The 15,062-nt window shown below is 41.8% G+C and overlaps 1 long non-coding RNA gene across 1 annotated transcript in view; it reads left to right on the top strand.

Annotated features, from left to right (window-relative positions):
- The window catches only part of LOC139756568 (uncharacterized), a 512,804-nt gene that overhangs the window by 175,029 nt on the left and 322,713 nt on the right, over positions 1-15,062 (top strand). The window contains exon 2 of the long non-coding RNA XR_011714384.1: positions 10,469-10,487. This is a non-coding gene — a long non-coding RNA (uncharacterized lncRNA). The remainder of the gene's footprint in view (positions 1-10,468; positions 10,488-15,062) is intronic.

Consider the following 15,062-nt stretch of genomic DNA (forward strand, 5'->3'; position numbering starts at 1 on the left):
AGGTTCGTCTCCACCGCAGGGCTCTCGAAGAAGCGCTTCAGTTTAAAAGCGTTAGCTGACAGTTCCACGTAGATTTCCTGATGATTAGCGGTTTATTGTGGTCGTATCTTTTCATCAAGAGATGAGAGCTTAACTTATTGATATTTGGAGTCTAATTTTTCGCTCGGGTCTCAGGTCCATTTCTGAAATTACTGGGCAGCTGATGAACTACTTTGATCAGCAGACATCACTAGGGTCTCTCTCTCTCTCTCTCTCTCTCTCTCTCTCTCTCTCTCTCTCTCTCTCTCTCTCTCTCTCTCTCTCTCTCTCGGGCGCCTCCTCTGCCTCCTCCTTACAAAGAAAAAAAGAAAAAAGAAAAAAGACGGGGGGAGGGGAGGGGGGAAAGCGAGTCTAATTTGCATACATAAGACGTCTTGAAATATGTATAAAATTTCGGACATTGACGCCCTATCTTCCCTCCCGAAGCGTACGTTTTTACGAGCCTTTCCGCTGTCCAACGCCTTTGTAAGTTTAATACAAAATATCCCCACGTGGTGCCTCTCATGAGAATTTACACGTATCTTGTGGCGAATATGCGCAGTGCCTTGCACAATCTTCTCTTTTTGCAAGCCTGGCAGAACCAACCGGCCACCAACCAGAAGCTGTAGGGAGGAGGTGAAAAAGAAGAGAAATAATAATTTCCAGGTGGAAAGAATGGAGGTCAAAAAGAGGAAAAAGAAAAAAAAAGGATAAAAGAACCCGGAGGACAGGTGGATATACGACTGCAGGGCATGACCCTGGTGGAGAATATTAAGTTCGTGGGTCGGATATGTCCCCCTTGTAAAGTGCTGGTAGGGAGAGGCCAGGCTCTTTTGGAAGTCAAAAGGAGGATTTCTTGCATGAATCTTTGATTTTGTTTATGGTTCCTTTATTCCCTGGCCTCGTATCGTATCTTTTGCCTCTCCCTGTTTCTTTTTTTTTTTTTTTTTTTGTCTCCCCGCCCCCCCCTTCTTTATGGGTCTTTCATTCCGTTTCTGGTGTCTGTTTCCACCCTTGTTATCTCTGTCTTTATGATCTCTCCAGTCTGTGTCTTAGGGACTGTTTCCCCCCCTCAGTGTTTCTTCGTGTTTATGGTACCTTCAGTCTGTGTCCCTGATCTGTGCCACCTCGTGTTTTCCTTCATGCTTTATCGTCCCTTCATTCTGTGTCTCGTGTTTGTTTCCCCATCGTTCCCTCCATCTTTATGATCTCTTCCATCTGTTTGTTTTTTCCCCTTAGTATTTCTCCTTCAGTCTGTGTCACTGATCTGTGCTTTCTCTTGTATTCCTTCATGTTTATCGTTCCTTCTCTCTGTGTCTGGACATCTCTATCCCATCGTTTTCCTTCTGTTTTTACCCCTTTCTCATTTATACTGTCTTCATACTACTTCATTTTATTCAAGATGGAAGCTCATTAAAGTGATTTTATATACATTGACTTCGTGTCTGTCTTAATTGGAAAATCAATTGCCAAAGACATGCATTATTGTCCTTTTATTTTTCGTCTGAGTTCTCCAATATTTTCCATATATCTATTTTTTTTTCGCAACTGGAATGCATTTCATATGATTTCCTATAATTCTCTCTCTCTCTCTCTCTCTCTCTCTCTCTCTCTCTCTCTCTCTCTCTCTCTCTCTCTCTCTCTCTCTCTCTTCTCGTACATTTCTACATATGATCGAGGAGCATCAGACTTGCTCGGTTCAAGGAGTTAACATGGGAGGGGGGTGGAAACCGTACATCATGTCTGCCAAAGATCATGCCTGGCATTTGTGAAAGACGCTCGAACGTAAACTTGTGTGTGTGTGTATATATATACATTCTCCTTCAGCGCTTCGCCTCCATTGTGTACATGTGCACAACCCCTTCTCCATGCATCCCAGAGCCCTGGAAGATTTGGGTCCAAAGCTATCCGAAGCTATCCAAGATTGAGAAAAGCTGAGGACAGAGCTAAATTGCCTCATTTGGTAGTTTGGGCGCCGTGGAGATTCGCCTCATTTCCATATTTATAGATAATTTTTTGGAAAAAATATATTTGCTTGGAGATGGGCATCAGGGAAGTTTCTCAATATATTGGAAGTTTTACACAGTATACACGATCGCTAAGGCCTGTAGCAGCCAATAGCATATGCTAGCAGGAACTGACGTGTATACGTGTGTGTGTGTGTGTGTGTATATATATATATATATATATATATATATATATATATATATATATATATATATATTCATTTTGATTCCAGTGTTTACTGTGGTGGTGAAGGAATGTCTGTTAACGTAAACAGAAGCCAGGCGAACTTCGAGTTTCATATGTAGTTATTTAACTAGTCATTGTAAATAAGTACACATTGAAGCCACTGTTGCTCTCAAATAACCATCATTATGAAGGCTGCAGGTAACAGAAATCACTTATGACAATAAACTTTAGGCTTTATTATTTTTCTTTTTTACATCATTTATCGGTTCGTAATGAAGTTCGGCATTGCCATTACATCAGTGGGAACTGAAGTGAATGAGTCTTTTGATGTAACCAACAGGATGTTATTACGTCGTTTTTTATGCTTTGTTTTACGTGCACGAAGTCCATTTCGTACGTACACAACAAGGTTGTGCCTCAAGCTTTGTCGTTGAACTCATCATTAATTACTGGTAAGTCTATCTAAATAATCTCTCGGGTTGAATAGGATATATAGACTCTGGTATATATTCTTGTGATGATTTCAGAACGACAGCTCTTAAAACGCGTACAAGCCTCAGGGTAAGCGATTCAGCTCTGATTACCTTAGAGGAAGGAAGGTGCCTCGAGAGACGCAAGTCTCCCCATCTGGCTAGGAAAGAACAGGTATAAAGATCCAACATTGGGGTGGGTGGGTGGGACTACCTCCCTGCAACATCTGTAGTCGTGATGGAGCATAGATGACCACTCGGCGACGTCTATAATCGTGATAAGAGTATAGATACAAGACTCGTAGCGGTTCGTTTCGACTTCTCGTCTTCAAACGCGCGAACCTCATTTTGCCAAGAGGTGTTCTCTCGCGGGGTTGTATTGACCCAACGAGGAGGAAGACAGCACCACGCCACCACGACAGGTCGTGTTGCTCGACGGCGATGGTGGCCGGAACCATGCGCTGTGTCGTCAGGAAACCCCACATCATATTATGGTATTTGATACCAAGGCCTGCATGAATGCCGTCCTTGCGCACCGTGACGCTAGACCGCGGGAGAGGATCACGACAGCCGACAGCGTCGACAGCACGGTATTTCATCGTCGTCGAAGCGCCCAAGAAGTATACACCCAGTCCGTCCCGTCCCTCCTCCTCCGTGGTCTCCGGGAGCGTCCTACCACAGCCAACACGGGTCTTGGGTGAGCTTGTGTTTCCCCGAGTTCACTGGAGGAGGTCGATCATTCCTCCTCCCCGGCATGCGGCTGCTGCAGAAGGCCTGGAGGAAGAGGAGGAGGAGGGAGGGAGGGAGGGAGGAGGAGGAGGGTGAAGGAGGGACGGAGGAGGAGGGAGGAGCCACACAAAAGAACACGGGAAACTGACATTATCCACTTTTTTCGTGCGTGGTAGACCTCCGCCTCGTCTTCGTCTGATGATCCCCTTAATGAACGGGAGTTTGTTGAGCATCTGTGATACGGGATCGAAGTCCCAACAGGCCATTCTAGGGATTGAGGCCTTCTAGTACTTCCTGCAGATACCAGAAATAAAAAAAAAGAAATATAAGACCTTTAAGAATAGGATCTCCTGTCTCGAGTTTTGGGTTCTTGATTTCGTTGGTTTTAGAGCTCTTTGATTTCAATAGTTTGAGGTCTTGATTTCAATAGTTTTAGAGGTCTTGATTTCGTTGTTTTTGGAGGGCTTAATTCCATTAGGATATTGGATTCATTCATATAGATTATAACAAATCAAAGGCGCACACTAGGATTAAACGATAAGAGAATGAGAGGGTTGAGAACACAAGAGATGAAGAATTTTTAGATGAAGGACCAACGCACCAGGGAATGAGATAGTAAGAGTGATGGACTAACACCATCACATCTGTAAACTCAGCAATATCATTTTCCTCGTGTAACACTAATCTCATGTCTTTATCGTAAGAGAAAAAAAAGAAAAGAGTAAAAAAAAAAAAAAAGAGAAGGGGAAAAAAAAAATGGGCGCCCTCTGATGAAATGTATAAAAAGAATATTCGTTGAAATTACCTTCCCTCCTCCATCCTCCCCCCCCTCCAAAAAAAAACCCCCCTCCAAACCCCATTTTCCCGCCTGGGAGTAATATGGAGCAAATCTTTTAAAACGAGGTGGAGTAATGCTCCCAGATGTGTAAGACTCGGATTTTCTGCAAATTCGGTTCCCGCGAAGAGGATTGCAAGCCATGATGAGACGAGAGGAAAGGATTTGCCCCTCCTCCACCTTCCTCACCCTCACCCTCCACCTCCCCCTTAATAGTTCTTAGGAGATGCCTTCCATTTACTTTTCCATTTTTTTCCCTCCCCCATTTTACTCCCTCTCACCCACCCATACTTTTTTTTTATTTTCTATTTTTTTCTCCTTAAATATGATCTGCTTCATGGGCCAATTTGGATAGGTTTATGGCTCGTAATGTTGATGTATTTATTTGGTGACGCCTCTGTGTGTGTGTGTGTGTGTGTGTGTGTGTGTGTGTGTGTGTGTGTGTGTGTGTGTGTTTCCTGCCAGTAACGTAATTACTTTTCGGAGTGGATTAAAGTAATTTTTCCCCGTTTACGGGAAACAGGTGGAAAATGAAGGGGGATGAAGGCGGATGGGATGAGGATGGGAGGTAGAGTAAAGAGTGGAAGTCAAGGGCGTGGATAGTGGAGGATAGAGAGAGGGGAGGGTACGGGGTGGATGCTGCTGGACTGCAGGTGGATAGAAGAGCTGGAGGGCGTGGATGGTGGATAGTAGGGAGCGAATGAAGAACACAATGGCGATAGGAAGTGAGCATGGAGGAGGTGTTTGTGTGTGTGTGTGTGTGTGTGTGTGTGTGTGAGAGAGAGAGAGAGAGAGAGAGAGAGAGAGAGAGAGAGAGAGAGAGAGAGAGAGGGGGGGAGCTGCTTGTCTGCCCTACGTGTCCTCCAGAACCCCCGGTCACATTTTTGCCCCAAGATTCCCAAGAAATGTTGCATTTATATTATCGAAAAACGCAGAAGGGAGATAGGTACCTTGATCTCACTATCAGTACTAGATATAGAGTCTGGTTATACAGGAAAAGGATAAAAGAAAAGAAAGAGAAAAGAGAGGGAATATATATATATATATATATATATATATATATATATATATATATATATATATATATATATATATATATATATATATATATATATAATGCACATAGCAATAAGTGTTGATTATGAGGACAATTTGTATTCGTCGTAATGATGCGGTAATAACAATGCTTCATAATAGGGTAAAAAGAAAAACTATTCTGTTCAAGTAGTAATTCTGTTGTCGTTTCGGAAAAAAAAGAGTAAGAATGGCCTTTTGAATACTTTTTTTTGCATCTCCATGATAATTGCTAGATAACGATTATTGATCATTATATCCTCTCCAGGCAGTGATAATGGGAATTTATAACGGACAGTTCCCTCACCACCACGTGGAGTGATGGTTTTAATGATATAGATCAGTGCCTGACCTACGATTAAAGCAATGAAACAAATAAAGAATTCCTCTCTTTGAGCATTGCAAATATGAATCACGTATAATGGTCGGTTATCAAAGAGAGAAATTTGAGATACATGGAGAACTCCGACCCTAAGGATGGTAACCTGACCACTTGTACCAATTTCACTCCACTCAGTGGCAACCAGAGTCAGCCAGAATTGACCAAATGACCATGAGTCATCCAGGATGGTAAACCAGAAGTAGATCACGTCTCGTATGATTATCGATGTCTTATAATCTCTTCAATATATATGTATACAGGTTGATTAATAGGAGCAGGGATCGTGGTAAGCACAGACCTTACAGTAATGCATAAGGACGAAAGAATACTTCCCACGTATTCCCTGCGTGTCGTAGAGGGCGACTAAAAGGGAAGGGAGTGGGGGGGCTAGAAGTCCTCCCCTCTCGTTTTTAGTTTTCCTAAAGAAGGAACAGAGGAGGGGGGGGCCAAGTGAGGATATTCCCTCAAAGGCTCAGTCCTCTGTTCTTATATATATATATATATATATATATATATATATATATATATATATATATATATATATATATATATATATACACTGGCGTTGTGAACGAACTCTGTTTGCATGTGGTGACCTCGCCAGTGGGACGTCACTTTCGGCGGGGCTGTGTCATTCATCACCAGTGGACGAATTGGTGTTCTTCAGGACATTCTAAACCCCCCCTAAGGCAACCCACCTTTCCCTGCTTCTTCCCGGAACGTTGGGATCTCGACGATGCAAGGGCCCCATGAAAAGGGAGGGAAGGGAGGGGGAGATATGGTTATGTGTGTGTGCGTGCGTGTGCTTGTGTGTGTGTGTGTGTGTGTGTGTGTGTGTGTGTGTAGAGATTTGTGTTTCAGAGGAAAGTGGTGAAGCAAGACGTTGCCAATGATAATACGCCACACGACCAGAAGGGCATCGGATGGACACTGAACAGCAATAGAAATCCCCCCCCCCCCCACACACACACACACAAAATCGTAAACGCACGAAACAAGTCCTCCTTCCCTCGGATATATACATACAAAGTGAAGAAAACTCCTGGGAATCGCTATCTTCACAGATCAGGTCAAGAGAGTCAGAGAGAGAGAGAGAGAGAGAGAGAGAGAGAGAGAGAGAGAGAGAGAGAGAGAGAGAGAGAGAGGTTGGGGGGAGAGTTGATGGGTGGGGGTATGTGTGGGTGGGTGGGGGGGGGTTGGTAGCTAGATCCCAAGACAATCAATTAAGTTGTGATAAAGATTGGCTTCGCGACCAGGCCCGGAACGAGCTGCGAATGGCCTCGACCAAGGCGCGAAGATGGCCCGTAAAGGGATCCAGGCTGCGGATTCAAAGTGGGGCCCAATTACAGGAATTTTATGTTGCTGTAAAATGGTTTATGTTGCCATGAAGTTGCACATTAAGAAGGGCTCAGAGATCATATAAACCATTCAGAACAAACCCGCAGGTCTCTCTCTCTCTCCCTCTCTCTTGCTGTCTGTCTCTCTCTCCTTCTCTGATTTACTGCCGCTGCGAGACGATCTCTCAGTGCTCATTTCTCCTGTCGTTCGGATCGTATTTTGTCGCCGGTTGGACGACGTGTTGTTACCTCATTATGACCTCTCATTGGTCACTTACGAAGCATAACTGCCGAAGACGGTAGCGCGGTGTCTTAAAGGGGGCTGGGACTGCGCCGAGGGAAGTTTTCTTCGTCCTTTTTTCTCCGCCATTTGATGGTCTGGGGAATTGTGGTCTATTGGCATTGCTGGCAGATGTTTTTTTTTTTTTTTTTTACGGGGGGGACGACCCTCATCGTGTGTTTCCGTTCGTTGAGGTTTAAGGTAAATCCGCCGTAACTTTAAGAGACCTGGGTTGAACGAAGAGGAGTGCTGGAGCGCGAGAGTGCAACTGGGGGATTGTCAGTTGGGAGGCATCGCTTGCATTCTAGTATCCGGTCAGATGTGTTTTCTTATCCGACCCGTTCCTGTGGGTGGGTGGGGTGGGTTGGGTGGGTGAGTGAGTGAGTGGTTGGGTTTCGAGTTGGGGTAGATGACTCAAGGGCTGAAGGCATTATCAGACGACATTGTTTACTCAGTTCGTTACGAAGATTATTTTTTTGTTTTTTCTTTTTTTTTACTCAGATAAAGAGAACCATTTTTTCCCCCTTCCTTCAGTTGGTGTGCTAAAGGCATTATCATCACACGACAGTGTTTACTCAGTGCAAAGATTATTCTTTCTATTTATTCTCTGTGATAACTTGAGCCATTCACTTTTCCCCCTTCGTTCATTTTTTTTTTCTATTTGAGGCATTTTATTTGAGACATTGTTAAGTCAATGTACAAGCATGCTTGCATGTCCCCTTGATGAATTTTTTTGAATCAGAATTTGAATTTGAATGACAGCGACTTGAACTTTAGAACTTTTGCGTAAGCAGACCTGGCCTTTGACCTGACCACTACACCACGGTCCCTTGTGGTCATCGTTACTGACCATGAGTCTGCACAGGCTAGCCCTGGGTCGGCTAGCCCTAAAGTGTGGCAGTCGAATGGCCCACTCCCAACCCAAATGTTCATCATTCAGTGGAGTATTCATCAGAGATGGTAGACCCAGGGGAGAACGAAAGTGAAATAAGGAATGACATCAGAGGGCATAAGACACGTGACAATAAGAGAGACATAGAGAACAAAACAGACCCTGCCACTACGTCAGTGAATCGAGTATGTTAAGTGACATGAATGTCGGACTGAGAATAATGTTCAAGAACCAAATTAGGGAAGACAAACCCTGGTATTATTGAAGTAGTGGAGACAAAACTTAGTGAAGGAGATGACATGTGAGTTAATCCGTCTAGATGGATACGTGGTAGAAAGATGGATACGTGGCAGCAAGATGGAGGATACCAATTTGCAAGAGGGAAAGAGGGTACATAGAAGGATGAGATTAGACCCTCTTTACGAGGAAGAGTAGTAGGCTTCGGAAAATGTGTGTGGATGGCCCTGTCATACAGTATATAAAGGGAAGAGGATGTGTAGGAAAGAAACGCATGGTGGTGTTGATGATCTACAATCCTCCAAGGAATTCTAGGAATCAGAATAGACAGACAGAGGTGACGATAAGGTAACTATCAGAAAATGGACGGGTTCAGTATGTTTACTTCTCTGGACTGACACAAGGTATCTGATACTCCGAAGGAGACTGGTGAAGAAGCTGGATATTGTGGTAGGACTGAAAGGAAAAATCCTTCGACGGACAACAAAATAGATTATTGGAGGACAACAGAGCCCGAAAGTGGGTTGTGGGGGTCACCAGTGGCGTGCTGTGCGGGTTTCGATCCTGGGACCATTGCTCTTATCAGTCTATGTAACTGGCTGCCCAGAAGGTCCGGATTCGTACCCGTATATGTATGTGGATGATACCAAAGACACGATGGCACGAGTTTAGGTGGCGATGGCTAACTCCAGAATTGGTCTGAAACACGAGTTGATGAAATATTAAAGAAAAAAGTGGATAAGGAAACAGTAAACATTTTGTGGCTTATGATCAAGCCCAGCCACAACTGTAATAAGCATGAGATGCCTTTTGGTAACCGTATTATTGTCAAAGAAGGACAAAGAACTAGTAGAGAAAGTCCAGAGGAAAGTAAAAAAAGATGGTACCAGAATTTACAGAGTGGACAGTAAGGCCATCAATTTGCTTGTCACGAGAAAGAGAGAAGTAAAAGGTGAGCTGATCGCAACCTACGTGTATCTAAGCAAATTTGGTGATGTCAGAAAATGTTTTTTGGGTCCCAAGTGTGTAGAAATCTCTCCTCGTACTCTACGGATAGGTAATCGCGCGCGCGCGCGCGCACACACACACACACACACACACACACACACACACACACACACACACACACACACACACACACACACGTGTAGTCTCACACTATTAGTAGTGAAGTCACTTACAAGGCCGTGCTGTATCGTCGTATGGTTTCGCCACGGAATTCCTCCCCTTTCAAGGGAGCCCACACTGTCCCTGCTACTGAGTGTAGCGCAAACTTTGACGCTGCAGGACCCCTCCTAGATAAGGGGTCCTGGGATCATAACCTTGGGACCCCTTCTTGAAAAGGGCCTTAAGGTTTACATATATATATATATATATATATATATATATATATATATACATATATATATATATATATATATATACATATATATATATATATATATATATATATATATATATATATATATATGTGATAGATCGGTAGGAGTAAGAATAGACTGGCAATGAAGTGCAAAAATATACATAAAACCTACTCAAAATAGAAGCACAACCAGCCTAACCAGCCAAATATAACGTGGTCTAGCCACTTCTAGCCGAGATAGAGCTTAACAAGACCAGATTGTGGGTACTTTTCTCCTGCGCTGGGTAAGGCCAGCTCCATGATGGCAAGTTGCCACCTTCTCTCAGTTGGAGGTTTCTGTTGCTGAGCGTTTCTGTGCTAGGGCATCCACGTGACATGTTTAGAAGAGTTTATATGTTGAATTGGCATATTCAGACGTACATATTTGATAGATGTATGATGTTGATGTTGATGTTACACACACACACACACACACACACACACACACACACACACACACACACACACACACATATATATATATAGTAAAGATATACATGGATTTATGGACAAACAAATACATACCATGGAACATTATCGATAAATTTATCACATTAGATTATGATTAATTACTTGTTTGACTATGGAAATCTTATACACTTTTTTTCTATCTTTTCAGATACTGCTGTGCGTGCAAGGTAAGTGCTTACAGCGTCTTAACTATGTTTCATTAAGCATGTAGTTTAACTTGGTTAGATTGTATTTTGTTATGCATATCTTTCCTTCTTTTTTACTGTCTCGTTGAGCATGTTGTATGCCTGTGTTTAACGTGTGTTTAGTTATTCGTGTCATTCAGTCTCGTTTAAACCGTACACCGTTTTGCATGTCGTTTAATCTGCCTAGATTTACCTTCAACCGTTCGTTTAACTCGGTACATACTTCGTTGTGCACGTCCTTTCACTTTCTCTAGACGTATTTCGTTATGCTTGCCGTTTAACTCATAATGTATTCACTAATGCCTGTGTTTTAGCTTCGTTTAACGTGTGTGTCGTTAAAGAGTTTATAGTTAAGCTTGTTTAACTTATTTTTTTTGGGGGGGAATGCCTTTCATTATTATATCATTTTATATGTTTAGTTTATCGTTTTATGATGTAGACTTGATTCATTTATTGTGTTTTGTCTGATTCTTTTTTTTTTCTTTGTTTGAGGTGTGTCATAGATCGCTGTGTTTATCTTACTAACAACCCTACCACCTTTTTGCTAGTCGTATATTGAGCAGTTTGACGTTCGTGTGTTTGTTAATTTGCAGGCAGCTCTGAAGGATATTGACATCACCAGGTAAATAATCCCCAAAGTTTTTTTTTTTCTAAGCGCCTCCTGTTTGTACTGTCTCATTCATAATTTTACATAAGGCATCGCCTCCATCTAAGGCCACAGATGGCGTCATCCATCGCCTCATCAAATTATAGACACTCACAGTCGAATCAATTCCTTGACCCACCATCCTCCACCCCCCTCTCATGAAATTTTAGACGCGGACGACCACGGTGTATCGCACAAGCAAGCTAACAAGCAAGCATGAACGCACGTCCGAAGATAGAACGCCCATAGCTTCAGTTAAGCTTTGGTTGGGGGAGGGGGATGAATAAAGGCCAAGCAGACCCCCTACCCCTTTATCCGGGAGTGCTTCTCCACTTTGGGGTTATCGTGCACCCTCGGCTAAAGGAACGGTCGGCGTTGTGTTATCTTAAAGGAACGTTATTTGGCAGTTGCGACCCCTCTGGTGCCAGAAGCTCAAACTAATGACCAAAACAAGTTTGACGGATAGTAAGGGATTGGCCGTAAACATGCCCAGCTGGGAACGAGAGAGGGGAGGGAGCAAGAGAGAGGGTGTAAGGTAATGGGGAAGGAAAGAAGGGTGGTGGAAGGTTTGAACCCGAATAAGAATGGAGAGAGAGAGAGAGAGAGAGAGAGAGAGAGAGAGAGAGAGAGAGAGAGAGAGAGAGAGAGAGAGAGAGAGAGAGAGAGTAAAACTTAATGGAAGGTGAGAACGAGAGGGCAAACGGGTAGGATGTGTGTGTGTGTGTGTGTGTGTGTGTGTGTGTGTGTGTGTGTGTGTGTGTGAGAGAGAGAGAGAGAGAGAGAGAGAGAGAGAGAGAGAGAGAGAGAGAGAGAGAGAGAGAGAGAGAGAGAGAAAGAGAGAGAGAGTAGGCAAGAGAGGGGGCTGTACAAAATGGAAGGGTGACGAATAAGAAGAGAAAGATGAAGAGATTAAGAACAGGGAGAGGAGGTATAGGGTGAAAGGGATGAAGATGGAGAGGTTGGGAATGAAAGAGAAATGAAAGGGAACGAAAATGTTCTGAAGAAGAAAGGGGTAAGAGAGAGGGAAAGGAAATAAATGATAAGAAAGGAGGAAAAGGAGAGAAATAATCGGAGAGAGAAGATGGTAAGAGATTGAGAGAAGAATATGTAGAGCAAGGATATTGAATATGAAAGGATAAATGAGAGAAAGAAGGGGCATGTGACTGATACTGAAATCATAAATAAGATGGAAGGAAGAATATAGCATGTGTCAAGGAGAGCAGTGATGTATCATTCATACATATTTAATGTACGCTAATTATAGTTAAACATAAGGATCACCAAGCACACTTGCAAAAACATTCTTGTTTTGGTTGGATCACAAACACGGTGTAGGGTTGCTTGGCCAAATAGCGTGCAGCGCAGCAGACCAGTGTGGCATAGCTGAATGTAGAAAGCTATATATATATATATATATATATATATATATATATATATATATATATATATATATATATATATATGGAAGCTTGTATAGCAGTTCGTGCAGCAGGCTTTGTCCAGCAGACTTTAAGCTTGTGTCGTAGAACTTAAGTTCTTTAAGGTTCTGTAGCACATTGTGTAATAGCCTGTGTAGCAGATTCATTTGGAGGACAGTACAGCACACGGTAAGGTATAATGGATTGTAGGAAATAGAATATAAAACATATTTTTTGTATAGATTCTTTAACTTTGTCAGCCGTTTTTTTTTTTTTTTTTTCAAAAGAAGGAACAGAGAAGGGGGCCAGGTGAGGGTATTCCCTCAAAGGCCCAGTCCTCTGTTCTTAACGCTACCTCGCTATCGCGGGAAATGGCGAATAGTATGAAAAAAAAAAGAAAGAAAAAAAAAAAATATATATATATATATATATATATATATATATATATATATATATATATATATATAATTTCATGAGTATGAATGCTGTAATTATTGGGAAAATAATATTTTGTGGATGTTAGGAACATCGTGAAATCTTGGTCAATAAGTCCATTTAAGTATTCATGAATTTATTTTCACTTCATCAACACACACCACAAGTGCAAAAAAAGATAGAGTCAGGTATGTTTTGTTTTTAGTCGAGAGCACATATTTCAGTATTAAGTCGACGTTAAACACGTGCATTTGATTCCTTTTATTCGAAAAAAGGCTACAAAGGAAGGAAGGCATTGGAATATACGATTAATTTCTGGATACCAAGTGAATTTCTCCGCTTATTTGAAGATGATTCAGTAAGAGAAAGAAAAGAAGTAGATGATTCGACATCTTAAGACATATTTGTAAAGCTAAATCAATAAAATTGCCGGTGGGATTATCTTTGTTTTATCTTTTAAGTAAGTGTTCTTTTTTTTTTGTTGATGACGATTCTCGAAGAGCGTGGATTATGAGAAATACTCGTGATGGTAATGGAGCTAGTAAATTTCTCTGAGGGAAATTCTGTGAAGTGAGAAATCAGAAGCTGTGTTGGTGCAGTCGGTTGAACGCTGGCGTCTCCGCCGGTCTTGTGAGGGTGTTCGTTCTCTCGCGTTCTCTCCCGAAATATCGGCAGATCCTTCCTCCTTGTGCCCTTGCCTGTGATATATGAGAGAGAAATTCTTGATTGGTAGACGCGTGCCTCGTTGATCCAAGGGTCAGGATTCGGTCCTGCCACAGAGTGAGTGGGTGTTGTATTTGTGTATAGCGAGAGGAGAAAGTTATTCGTGGCGGATCCTCAAGGCTTGTGGTGCGTGCGCTGGGCAGCGGCGCCGCCGACAAGGTCGTTTTCTGACGGCGTGGGGGGGGTCTTGCCTTCCTAGCCCTCCCCAGAGATGATGGTAAGAGTTACCCATTTTTGTTCTAGGGGGGGTTGTGTGTGTGTGTGTGTGTGTGTGTGTGTGTGTGTGTGTCCGGTAGAGATGCCGGTCCAAGTCATCCGAACTGTATTCCGGTTAGGCGGCGTCCGGTTCATTTGCCGGACGTTTCGCGGACGCTTCCTGCGTGATTTCTTCCTCTTCCTTGAAGCGCTTGCGATGACGTCTCCAACGGCTGAAAGGAGGAGAATCGTGTCTTTGAATGGTTACAGTACAACCGAAATGATTGCAGTTCTAAATTCCTAATTTCATAATTGTGGCTTCAAAAACTAGAAATGAAATGAGGCGTCTTAAAGCCGCCCAGAAACACCTCAAATCATTCTCAGATTCTAAGATATTAATTACTTTTTTATGTAATCAAAAGAATCAAGTCAGAAATTACTTTTGGTGGTTGAGTTCGTCTGTGACATTAGCTTGACTGATGATGATGAACTAGTATTTGTATACAAATATAACAACAACAACCATCACCACCACCATCACTTTTATAGTTATAGTATAGTAGTTATAGTATAGTAGTTATAGTAGTAGTATTTAGTAGTATTAATGATAATAATAATAATAATAATAATTATAATAATAATAATAATAAAATAATGATAATGATAATAGTAATGATAACTGATAAAATAACCATAATAATAATAGTGATATTGACAGAAATTATAATGATAATGATAGCAATAATGATAATAGTAGTAATGATGATAGTAATAACAATAATGACAATAATAATTATGATAATATAATGATAATAGTCATGATGATGATCAGAAAACTAAATCAATTATAACTAATGATAATTACCAACATTCATGCCGTACTTGGAAAGCTGTATAATCAAAAAACATCAAAACAGGTCTAAGAAATGCAAACATAAAACACAAAGAAAATCTAAACGAGCGACGAGAATAAATTTTATGTTTTCACACATAAAAAGATATGAACAAATACTCGTTAAGGCTATATGAACAAAATGGTGAAAAGTAGAAAAAATTTAGAAGAAAGATGCGTTAATTAGTTGCGTTAATTAGGTATGTTAATTTAAATGATTACCTAGAAAGACAAATAGGAGAAGACAG

The sequence above is a fragment of the Panulirus ornatus genome, chromosome 22 (assembly GCF_036320965.1).
Source record: "Panulirus ornatus isolate Po-2019 chromosome 22, ASM3632096v1, whole genome shotgun sequence".
Lineage (NCBI taxonomy): Eukaryota > Metazoa > Arthropoda > Malacostraca > Decapoda > Palinuridae > Panulirus > Panulirus ornatus.